Raw genomic sequence first — 11,475 nt, 5'->3', positions numbered from 1 at the left:
ATAGTATCGCGTCCTGGATGTCTAGTAGTATTTTGTTTATTGTGTCTACGTTCAAGATCAGCGTAATTGTATCTAGTTCGGTGAGAACTAGCTGGTTGGAGTGGTAGTTTTCTGCTATGTTATTTATAGCGTTTGTTAATTGTTGAATTCTTTGACCCAGTTGCTCGTTGACCGTGTACTGCCTATTATTTTCGTCTATTAGTTTGTTCAGCGTTGTGTTGATTATCCTTAAGTCCTCTGCATCCGGGTTGCCGGTGATCCATTTCCATGTACTCCCTAGTGTGTCCCATCTCTTGAATCTGTGGTTTGTTTCTGGTCTGATCTGATAGAAGTTACTATATGTATTTCTAATCTTATGTTTTGCTATGTTTTTCAGAGTGTTGTTATCTGAGATCTTTTTGTATGCTATGTTGGTCAATGTTTGAATAGTAATTTCTAGATTTGTTAAGTTTATAGGATGTATAATTTGAGTGTTCCCTATTTGGATCCTGCATTTTCTTAGTTTCAACATCAAGATAGGCTTCTCGTTCAAGTCTGTGATTCCTAGGTTCTGACATAATGTTCCTGTTACTAAAAATAAGATAGTTATAATTTGCATCTTGGTATTGAATGAAGGGAGAGAGAAAAATTTGGTAGTAGGGATTTTTTGCTGAGCTGAAAAGAAAAGAATGCTGGTATTTTGGTTAGTGTAGGCTGCTTTCAGTGGCCGGTTTTGTAGTACGTCTCTTTATTTTCTATGTATTTTTTTTTATTGTATCAATGGTTCCTAAAACGAGAAAGGAAAATATTAGTGGAGTTATCTCTTGTTTCTTGTCCGTTTTAATTTGCTCTTGTTCCTTTTAACGTTTCGTTTAATTGCAATTGTTTTTTCGTTGTTACTTAAACATTTTGATTCTGTAAATCTGGGGTCAGTTTTCTTTCTAGTTATCTTTTTTATAAAAACATCATCATTTAATTTAATTTCTGGGGGTGTTCTTTTGTGTCGTTGTATTTGGTCATGTTTATTTGACTTCTTTTTAGGTGGTTTCGGGTTTTGGAGAATATATTCTGGGCGGCTTGTGTTATGTTGCGTGGGTGTATTGTATTCGTTTGGTTGAAGATAATTTCATTAGGTTTATATGAGGTAGCTGAGTGTATGGTTTCGTTGTATAGAGCTACGACAAGTGCAATGATTTCTGGAGAATTGAGTTCGGGGAATTTATGTTTGTTTGTGTTGAACATCTCGATTATTGTGCTGTGAGTCTTTTCGACTTGGCCATTGGATTCTGATGAAGAGGCGAATTGTATTTGAATTCCGAGTTCACCTAGAAAACTTTTGATTTGCATGCTCGTAAATGAGGCTTCGTGATCACAAATTAGCAGTTTAGGTGTGCCAAAATGTAGGAAATATTGGGATAGTGCGTTTTGGATGTCTACAACGTTTCGAGTTGGGATTTCGATAAGATAGAGGTGTTTCGAGAAAGCACATATTAGGGATAAGTAGTTGTGCTTGTCAATGCCAAAGATGTCCATATGGACCCTATGGAAAGGAGCTGTTTCTATTGGCCTGGGTGATATTTTGATGTTGTATGGTCGTCTTTCGCGCAGATTATGCATGAATTTATAAATTTCCGAATTTTTTTTGTTATATTAGGGAAGAAGAAAGATCGTTTTATCTGGTTCTCCACTTCTTGTATGCCACGGTGGGCACGTTCGTGCTCTCTTTTTATAATTTGATCTTGTCTCTCTTCTACGGTCACGTCCTCTACTGTATTTTGTGTTATGACAAAGTGGGAGTTAGAGTTTGAGAAATGTTCTCTATACACGTCCTGAATCATTTGCAACATATTTTCTGGGGCTTGTATGGCTGTCTGCCTTCCGTTATGATATGTTTTCAGAGCGTCTGTAATGGTTTCATGGTTAAAAGAACCACGGCAGATAATTGTTCTTCTATAGTTTGGAAAAATTTGTTCGGTGATGTCTGAATTGAAGGTAGCTTCTCGGAATATTAATTGGTTTCTGAAGTTATTGATGGGTCTTTCGGTACAGTGGATGTAGAAGTCGTCGGACGTATCAGCGGAGTGTGAGGTGTCTGGCAAGGAACAGGGTGGGTTGTTGATTTGGGAGTCTGAGAGGCTTGAGGTTTCGTCTGTTTCGTTTGCATTGACGTCGATCTTTCGGCTTAACGCGTCGGCAACGACGTTTGTTTTACCTGTTCTGTATACTACGTCGTAGTCGTAGTTTTCTAGGTCTAATCTCCAGCGGATTATTTTCTGGTTTTTGGTCGAATTTTTTATAAAAATCAAAGGTTTATGATCCGTTATGAGAGTGAATTTGTTTCCGTATAAATACGGTTTGAATTTTTCTACGGCCCAAATTATGGCTAGCGCTTCTTTTTCTGTCGTGGAATAGTTGATTTCGTGTTTATTTAACGTACGGGATGCGAAAGCAATGGGATGGTCTTTTTGTTCGTGTATTTGGGATAATACAGCGCCCAATGCGTAATTAGACGCGTCGGTCGTCAAAATGAAGGGTTTGGTGAAGTCGGGGTATCTGAGTATGGGGTCGCCTACTAGGATTTTTTTTGCATTTTTCGAAAGTTTCTATGAATTGTGGGTCGTTAGCATTTAGTGTTTTTTCTTTTTTTAAGTATTGGGTCATGGGTTTTGTAAGTTTTGCGTAATCTTTTATAAATTTCCTGTAGTAGCCTAAAAGTCCTAGGAATTGTTTGATTTGTTTTTCTGAAGTTGGCAATTGCCAATTTTGTATTTCTTTAATTTTTTCTATGTTGGGTTTTATACCGTCGGGAGTTATTATGTGTCCGAGAAATTCACAATTTCTTTGGAGAAATTCGCATTTGTCGAGTTGTATTTTGAGATTAGCGTTCTCCAATCTTTCCAATACGTTTTTCAGATTTTTTAAATGATCTTTTAGGTCCCTGCCGAAAACGATTACGTCGTCTAGGTATACATAACAGATTTTGCCGATTAGTTCTCCTAAGATGGCGTTCATGGCCCTTTGAAAAGTTGCCGGAGCATTTTTGAGGCCGAACGGCATCCGCAAGAATTCGTAGTGTCCGAGATCGGTACTAAATGCCGTTTTTTGTCTCGATTCATCGTCCATTTCGATTTGGTGGAATTCTGATTTTAGGTCGATAGTGGTGAAATATTGTGAATGTCCTAAATTGTCGAGTATATCTTCGATTTGTGGTATAGGGTGTTTGTCGTCTATTGTTACTTCGTTCAGTTTCCTGTAGTCTATAACTACGCGAAACTTCTTTTTGCCTGACGCATCGGTTTTTTTCGGTACAATCCATATAGGAGCGTTCCACGGTGAGTTTGAGTGTGTTATTATTCCGTTCTCGAACATTTCTTGAATTTGTTCTTTAACGGTTTCTTTATGGATGTGCGGATAGCGATAGGTTTTAGTATAGATTGGTCTGTCGCTAGTTGTTTGGATATTATGCTTTATTTTGGTTGTCGAGGTCAGTTTTTCGTCTTCTTTTAATATGACATTATGATGATCGGTGAGTACCTGTAGTAGTTCGGTTTTCTCTAGGTTAGAAAGATGGTCGGTTCGAATTAAGGTTTTTAGGTTATCTTTAAATTTGGGTGAGTTTTCTGTTTTTTGCGAAAAGAAATCATGTGTTTCGAAGTTGTTGACTTTGATTTGAATTTTCTTAAGTGGTAATTGTGGTTTTTTGGGACTGTTTGTTCTGACAAGAAGAGAAGTAAGTTTATTTTTTGATTGGTATAAGCCAGGTTCGACGAGTATGTTTTTGCATAGTTTTGTAGGTTTCGGGACAAACCAGTCTCCATTTCTGTTGCTTGGAAGAGTTATTATATGGTTGAAACTTTTCTTCAGTGGGTAATATTTGCAATAAGGTATCGTGTGACCTGCTATCGATATTGTTTCTGTTTTGTAGTCAATTACAGTATTTGTTTTAGCGAAGAATTCTGAGCCAATGATTCCGTCAAAAAAATTGTGAAAATTTGCTTCGAAATAGATTTGTTTGGGGATGTCAAAACCAAGTAAGTTGACTTCTCCTTTGCGATTGATGATGTGCGTACCAGTGATATTTTTCACGCTTGTATTTTTGGTTATTTTTGTGTTGGGGATTATTCCCGGTTTAATGATATTCTTATTAGCTCCTGTATCTAAAAGCAATTTTATTTTATGTTGTGTTTCTAAATATGGGAGGTAATTCATGTTTCGGGGATGTTCTGAGTTGTTAGCCAAAAATTTACTTCATTTTCCTCCTCTTCGTCTGACTGCTCCGAGTTGTCGGAATCGACTACCGTTTCACTATTATTAATCGCTTTCTTGTTCAAAGTGAGTCTACTCCTGATCGATGGATCTACGTCCATGGGTATGGTAGGTGGTTGTTGGTTGTAGAAAGGTTTTTTCGGTTCCGGCTTGTCGTTAGAAGTTTGTTTGTTAAAATTAGGTTTATCATTTGGGTTTTGTCTGTTGGGGTTTGATTTTACGAATTTCGGCTGGTTCATATTATTCGCCGTTATTTCTTTACTTCTAAATTTGCACAGGAAGGCGTATGCATCTTCCAGATCTTTTGGGCGCGCAGCCTGTGCATAACCAAAGTATGGTTCGCGAAGGCCGGCAATAAAGGCTGCGAGTGCGTCCTCTTCTATGAAGCTGTTTATTGCGTCCCAGTGTATGCGATATTTTTCGTTTTGTTTTGAGAGTGTTTTGATATTTTGGATGAGGTCTTTAGTCCGTTGATAGTATTTATGTACGCTTGTGTTTTCAGTCATTTTATTTTGCCATAACTGGCTCTTGTAAGTTGATAATTCTTGTCTGTCACCTATGGCAATGGTTAGTATTTCCTTGATTTCTTCGAAAGATGTCGGGTTTCCGGCGAGGCATAAAATGTCTTTTGCCTTACCCTCTATTTTATTGCTAACTGCTTGTAAATATATTTGGAATACCTGTTCGTTAACGATAGGTCTAAAAATGTTGAGTGTATTCTCGGCAGTGGTTAGCCAAGAATTTAGTTGCCTACGGTTACCATCATAAGCTGGGATGGACTTAATAGGGTCGGGGATCCTGAATAGGTCCTTTTGGTTAACTGTGGATATTGGTGGAGGATAAAAAGTGTCCTGTGTGGAGCTATTGTTATCTATTTTAGTGTTCATCGTCGCTAGCATGTTCTCATATTGCGTTTGTTTAGCAGTCATCGTGTTGATTGATTGCGTCAACGCGTTCATTTGGCTAGCAAGTTGCTGCAAAAATTCGTTTTGATCTGTCATTTCAGCCTTTTCTTGTAATGTAAGGTCAAATGAAAGATCCAAATTTTTTATTGGAATGTGGGAATTTTGTTCTGAGTTCTCGCTATCGTCACTATGTTCGTCGTCGCTATTAATCAGTCGATTCGCGAACAGGACTTCTGCTAGCCTTTTACTCATGTAGTTTAAATAAGTAGAATGAAAACAGCGTCTATCTGGTAGTGCGTTGTTTTCGGAGAAAGGGAGAGAGGAAGAGAAAAAAGTAACGCCTATCTGGTAGTGCGAGATTTTCTTGGACGGCGCCTATCTGGTAGTACGCTATCAAAAAGATTTTGGCCTATTTGCTAGTGCACAGAATCTTCTTCGCAAATAACTACTTAAATGATTAACGTATAGTTACTCACGGTGCTGTCGTGTCCTGTTCGGCTGACGTTGCTGGTTGTCCAGATGGTTACACACGGGGGGATCCTCAACTCGACGTACACACTTTCGAGACGTTGATGCTTTCGCGGAATCACTTAAGGTATAAGAGTTCACTTTATACACAAGTCCACTGTTATCGCATGTAAATCCACTTAGCCGATTCCCGGACGGCTGCGCCAATTACGTTCTTGGTTCGCGGGAGCGAGTTTTAAAAAACTTATTTTATTATTATTATTAACAAAAGAACCTTCTTTGTACACTTCTGATAAAAGACTAATTGAAAACTGCCTAAGCTACCTGCCGCTAACCTAACCTGTTGGGACCAAGGGTGCTGATGATGCAGTTAATATGCCGGGTCTCTGGTTTCGTTGCTAACCGGGATAGTGCTTACGTTGTTTCCTGTCTCACGCCACGTCGTCTGTTGGCAAGTGCGTGAGATGCTTAGTTTGCATGAATTTAGTCCATAACTATATATTTATCAAATTGTAATGCAAATTCATTGTATCTGATGATGTTTGCAGTACTGTCAAGCCCATTAACTACGGGAGGGAAAACAAAATTAAAATATTAGAATCATATATCACATAATACATCAACCCATCAATATATATTTCTATTCGTATCAGCATCTTAGTTGCCCTTTACCTAACCTTATTTTTCAACACATCCGTGCTGCGCTAAGTGCGTAAAATCCCGCATTACATTCACTCGGTTACTTCAAATAAGTTCGGACATATTAACTCTAAGAAAAAGTTCAACAGGAACGGAACATCATGAATTGAAGAGGCTAATGGGTTTGGTAAGCTGAACAATAATGTTCATGATATCGATTTTGATTGGTTCTTTTTGGTAAACATTAACTGAAAAACGTGCTTAATCCACCTAACAGTGAGATGATACTTTTTTTTATCAATCCGCATGAGTTTTTTGCATGAATATTATTCGGTGTTTCAGTTTTCATGACATTATTCTAATGTCCTTTGTTTTAAGTGGCAATTTGAGATTTTAATGACTCATTACTCTGTAATGTCGAAACTGCAAATCGGATCGAATTTGAATCTAAAAGTGTAATAATCGATTAAACATTCCATGATATGTCGAAGTAATTTCCACTTTAGAGTTTAGGGTAATTTAATGTACTTCCGGAGCCGGTATTCAGGAACCAGCATAACCCAAACCGATTCGTATGGCCATATGACGAATAAATTGCAATATTTTTTAGTACAACTTTAAAGCTTTTCGGGATTGTCATCTTCTATATCGCTTTCTATCAGTGTAGACATCTTTGAGAAAACGTAGTGCGAATTGAATCCGAATCAAAAACTGAGTAACACTAAAACGGAAATAAGTTTACTTGGTTATCGACTATCCAAATCTGCAAACCCGATAAACCTGATCAATTTATGTGGAATAGACATTTTTATACTAATCTCCTAAACCGGAAGTTGGATCTGACCACACTATGCTACTGACACCGGCAAGGCGGGAAAATTTGAATTCTAATATGAACTTTTTTTTCTAGGTAAAATACGAGAGTATCTGAAGGACTTATTGAATTATAAATACCAAATCATAATAATTTGGATTCCTGCATATAGCTCTATTCCAGGAAATGAGAGTACGGTGTTAGGTTTTCATAAAAAAGAAATTCATTGCCTTTAACAAATTGTATAGTGCGTCTCGTCTGAAGACACTTGTTAGCGCGCAGGTTTATGAACTGGGTATTTTTAAAATAGGCATGGTTCAGGGGATTGGATGTGAGTAGCGATTTCAGACATATGTTTGAATCAAATGAAATTGTTTTTAGAATTTAAATCGAATAAAACTCACTTTGAATTTAATTCGCCACGCTGATGCATATTAGATTAAAATATACTAAGACATTGATTCAAATTTAAAAACTTTATTGAATCAAATCAAAAATTCAGATACATATTCGAAGTACTAGGATGTAGTGAAAATAAATATTTTGACTTTTGATATTACATTATATTTGATTCAGTTGTTTTTTTTAATGTCTTAGCTTCACATTCGTCAATGTTGAATGTAATTTTCCATCCTTGAATCAAATGCTAGAGTATATTGATTCTAAAATATTGCCATTAAATTAAACATTGATATTAGTTTAAGATATTAAGGTATTAAAAATGCAAAGATTTTATTTTGTGTGTACTGGATATTTTGTTACATCATTCAAACGATAAAAAAATAAGTAAAACCTTCCGAGCAGTTGATTTTGAACTATTTGGACTATTGAAATCGTTCGAATTGGGTGATACCGTAGTGAGTGCCTTCATAGGTAAGGTGTATTATGAATTAGGTACTAGGCACGTATATTTGTGTTCATTTCAGAGAACGGTTTCACAGTAGATTTATTGAAAATTATTGAACTAACAGAGATATAGAGGAGTAAATAACGTAACCATACTTGGCTGAGCGTGCAAAATGCATTCATGGCATTAAGAATTAGATTAGAGAAACCCCTTAGTAGGCCACCCAAAGATCAAATGAATCAAATAAACAAAATATTATTTTATGCAGAATCAACTACTGTTGGATGAATCCACACCATCTTGTATACCAGAATTAGCAACACCCGATGTATCTCGAACGTATCAAGAGTAGTTAAAATAGACAAAAAAAGGTTTTTTTTTTTAAATTATAAATGTTTTTTTAAACTCCATTTGAAATAAGATATATTTGAATTCAAATCACTATACATTTAAATTTAAATTTTTTTTTACTCGTTTAAAAGCGTGTAGGAACAAAAATTATTTACTTTGAAGAAAATATCAAATGCATTTGTATCGAAGGTTAATGAAAATAGCAGCTGATTCGAAACAAAATATTTTTGAATTTAAAGCGCAACATATTTGAATTTAAAATTATGTTTTCTGTGTGTGGATTATCGTGACATTTGACACCTGTTTGTAATCTTTGCGTACCCAAGGAAGACTATCCATTGTCCCAGGTTGCAATATTCTTACTTGTCGTGACCTTCCATACATTAATCTTCTTTATCTTTTCATAAAGACAACTGGAGTGTCAATTTAAAGACTTTCAGTTCAAAGCTTATCATCTATGTCCATGAGATCAGCCAATAGTTAGCAAATCGATTTTCAATCAAATAGATGTTGTAAAACAAACAAACCTGAAATAATTTGTGAGAACATCGAGAAAACATAGAAGAACTGTCTCTGTTTTTTTTTATTCGGACAAATACCGATTTTCGCAGTTTTGCGTTTTATTGCATTGTTTTCAACCAGATGGTGCGACCTTTTTACTCTCTAGATAGGGTTATGTACCAATAGTTATCTCAATAATAGAGTCATCATGTTATATTATCGATTACACGACTTTCAATCAATTAATTGGGATACAATCGAATACAATATCTTTGCTTTGGTTCTAAGAAGTAATACCGCAGAAAAAGGATCCAATATCGAAACTGTTCTGATTACACAGCAACAAAAACAACGGTTGTCTGGACATCAGTCTTTAATGCGACGATATAAAAAATTCAAATCGTCTGACTTTAAACAGATAAAGAGCAAAGCAGATTTTCAGCGTTACCGTAAAGGAAAAACAGTCAAATCCCTAGCTTTATATTCGACCGGGAGAACTTTTCGTCTAAGACTTTTTTCAGGTTTGAGAACATACGACATCCAATTTATGATACAATGCGTGAAACGAGTTAATGTTTAGATATTTAGAAATATACGTAAAAATTTATTTTTAAGAAAGAATCAGATACTTAAAAACAAATAAAAATATTTTATTTGAAACATTATACCACCAAAAATTTAAGTTGTAATTCCTTATGACTATAAAAAAATGAAACATTGTTGGTGGAGTAATTAGAGCGCAAGTCAGTCCAAAACCGATGGTAAGAGAGGTAATGGAGGGATAGTCTATGCGGACCACATGATCGCCATACGATGGGATAACGTTATCAATTGGTGTACGAACGAGACGTCATTGAAAAGTTGTAGTGGTGTCATGTCCTTGTCTTATCCTATCATACTTCAACATCGTGTACTGGTTTTGTCACTAAACATCGGAAAATTTCGTATTGTATTCGCTTGGGTTTTGGCCCTGCTCTCCTATATCGTCCTTCATGTTTGAAGTGGCACAAACGATTATTACCTAAGCGTTTTCAAATTAATCGAAAAGAACGTTGTCTGACACTTTCCTACAATCGATATTCTAATCTATTCTAATTGTTCTTTTCTTAGTCCTTATTAGGCTAGAAAATTATGTAACAATAAATGCAAAACAATAAATGGAATTACAATACGAAAAAAAAAATTACAAAAGTTGATTCTGCAATCATCACCATGTTGTTTATGTTTATTGTTTATCGTTTTCGATTAAAAAAAATATTGCACAGACTAAATCTAATTCTAAATTAACTCTACTCCTATTCGTCTTTTGAAAGTGTCCTTACTAATATTAAAATCGACAGCAAACATCTATTGGATTGTTTTGTCCATACTGCGTTCGATGAGCCACAGGTCGGAAAAATTCAGTTCTCCTCAGTGATCAACCAGAAACGTTGATATCTAATTCGACCAACAGCACAGGGCAGTCCATGCTGTGCGATATCAAATCGAATATAAACAGTCGCCTATTTCGTAGAGTTGGAAGATTGATGCGAGCGCAGCGATGATCATAGGGAGGAAGTTGTAAACGATTTTGCCAAGGAATTTTCCGAAGGGCAAATCTGATGAAGCTCTTTTGTACTCGTTCGATACGATCTATGTGGATAGAGTGGTACGGCGACCACACAGTAACTCCATATTCGAGAATGCTACGAACCAGAGAGATGTACAGTGACTTCAAACAATAGATATCCGTAAAGTCGCGAGTATTGCGTTTGATGAGCCCTAATACTGCATATGCCTTCGCTGTCATGATTGAGTAGTGTTCTGTGAATCGAAGTTTACTGTCGAGAATAATACCAAGATCCTTGACCGATGTTACTCTTTTTATAGGGACAGCGTTCATAGTATTATTATTAATATCATTTATTTTACCCCGGCTTTAACCTTTTGGTCGTTCACCGGGGGCGTTCATAGTATATTCGAACACTATTGGAGATCGTACTCGTGCAAAAGTAATGATGCTAGATTTTTCAATATTCACTCTCATACCGTTTTGATGGCACCATGTTAGAATTCTCTCGATATCCATCTGCAGAGCACAACAGTCCACCAGAGTTGTTATGATGCAATAAACCTTTAAATCATCCGCATATACGACTTTACAAGATGTAAGTATGTCACAGAGGTCGTTGATGAAAAGATTACGAGCTTTTCTTAGCCGGTTGCGAGTATTACGCAGCTCCGCATTCCACCAAGGCCGTTTGTTCTGTGGACGAGACCTACGACTGATTCGAGGAACGTGCCGTTAAAAAATTGAGTCCAATTCATCATAGAATCTCTTCTTCACAGCGTCAACTAAAGAGCCCAAAGTTAATAACATATCTCCAACCAGTTGATAGTTGATGTTAAGGTTCTTATTACAATCTCAGCAAACAGCCTCCTTTGAAAAACACAAAAACAGTTTCCTCCGTTACTGCTTGATGAATCTTCAAGAAAAAAAAAACATCAGTTTGTCTAGAAAACTGTTCCAGACAAACTGATATTTGTTTCCTGGATTTTCATGCTACAACAATGGCCGCTCTCCCAAGACTATAAATTGCCTCTCAATCGAACAAAACATTGCACCCATTATGATCATATTCGATGATGTATGCAATATCGACTAATCTCCTTTCCAGTGTAGTAATTTCATCTCAGGGAAAAAAAATCAATTTTAGTGAACTGTA

Source organism: Malaya genurostris, chromosome 3, assembly GCF_030247185.1.
Source record: "Malaya genurostris strain Urasoe2022 chromosome 3, Malgen_1.1, whole genome shotgun sequence".
NCBI lineage: Eukaryota > Metazoa > Arthropoda > Insecta > Diptera > Culicidae > Malaya > Malaya genurostris.
The sequence above is the reverse complement of the archived record's forward strand: the minus strand, read 5'-3'. Positions refer to the sequence as shown.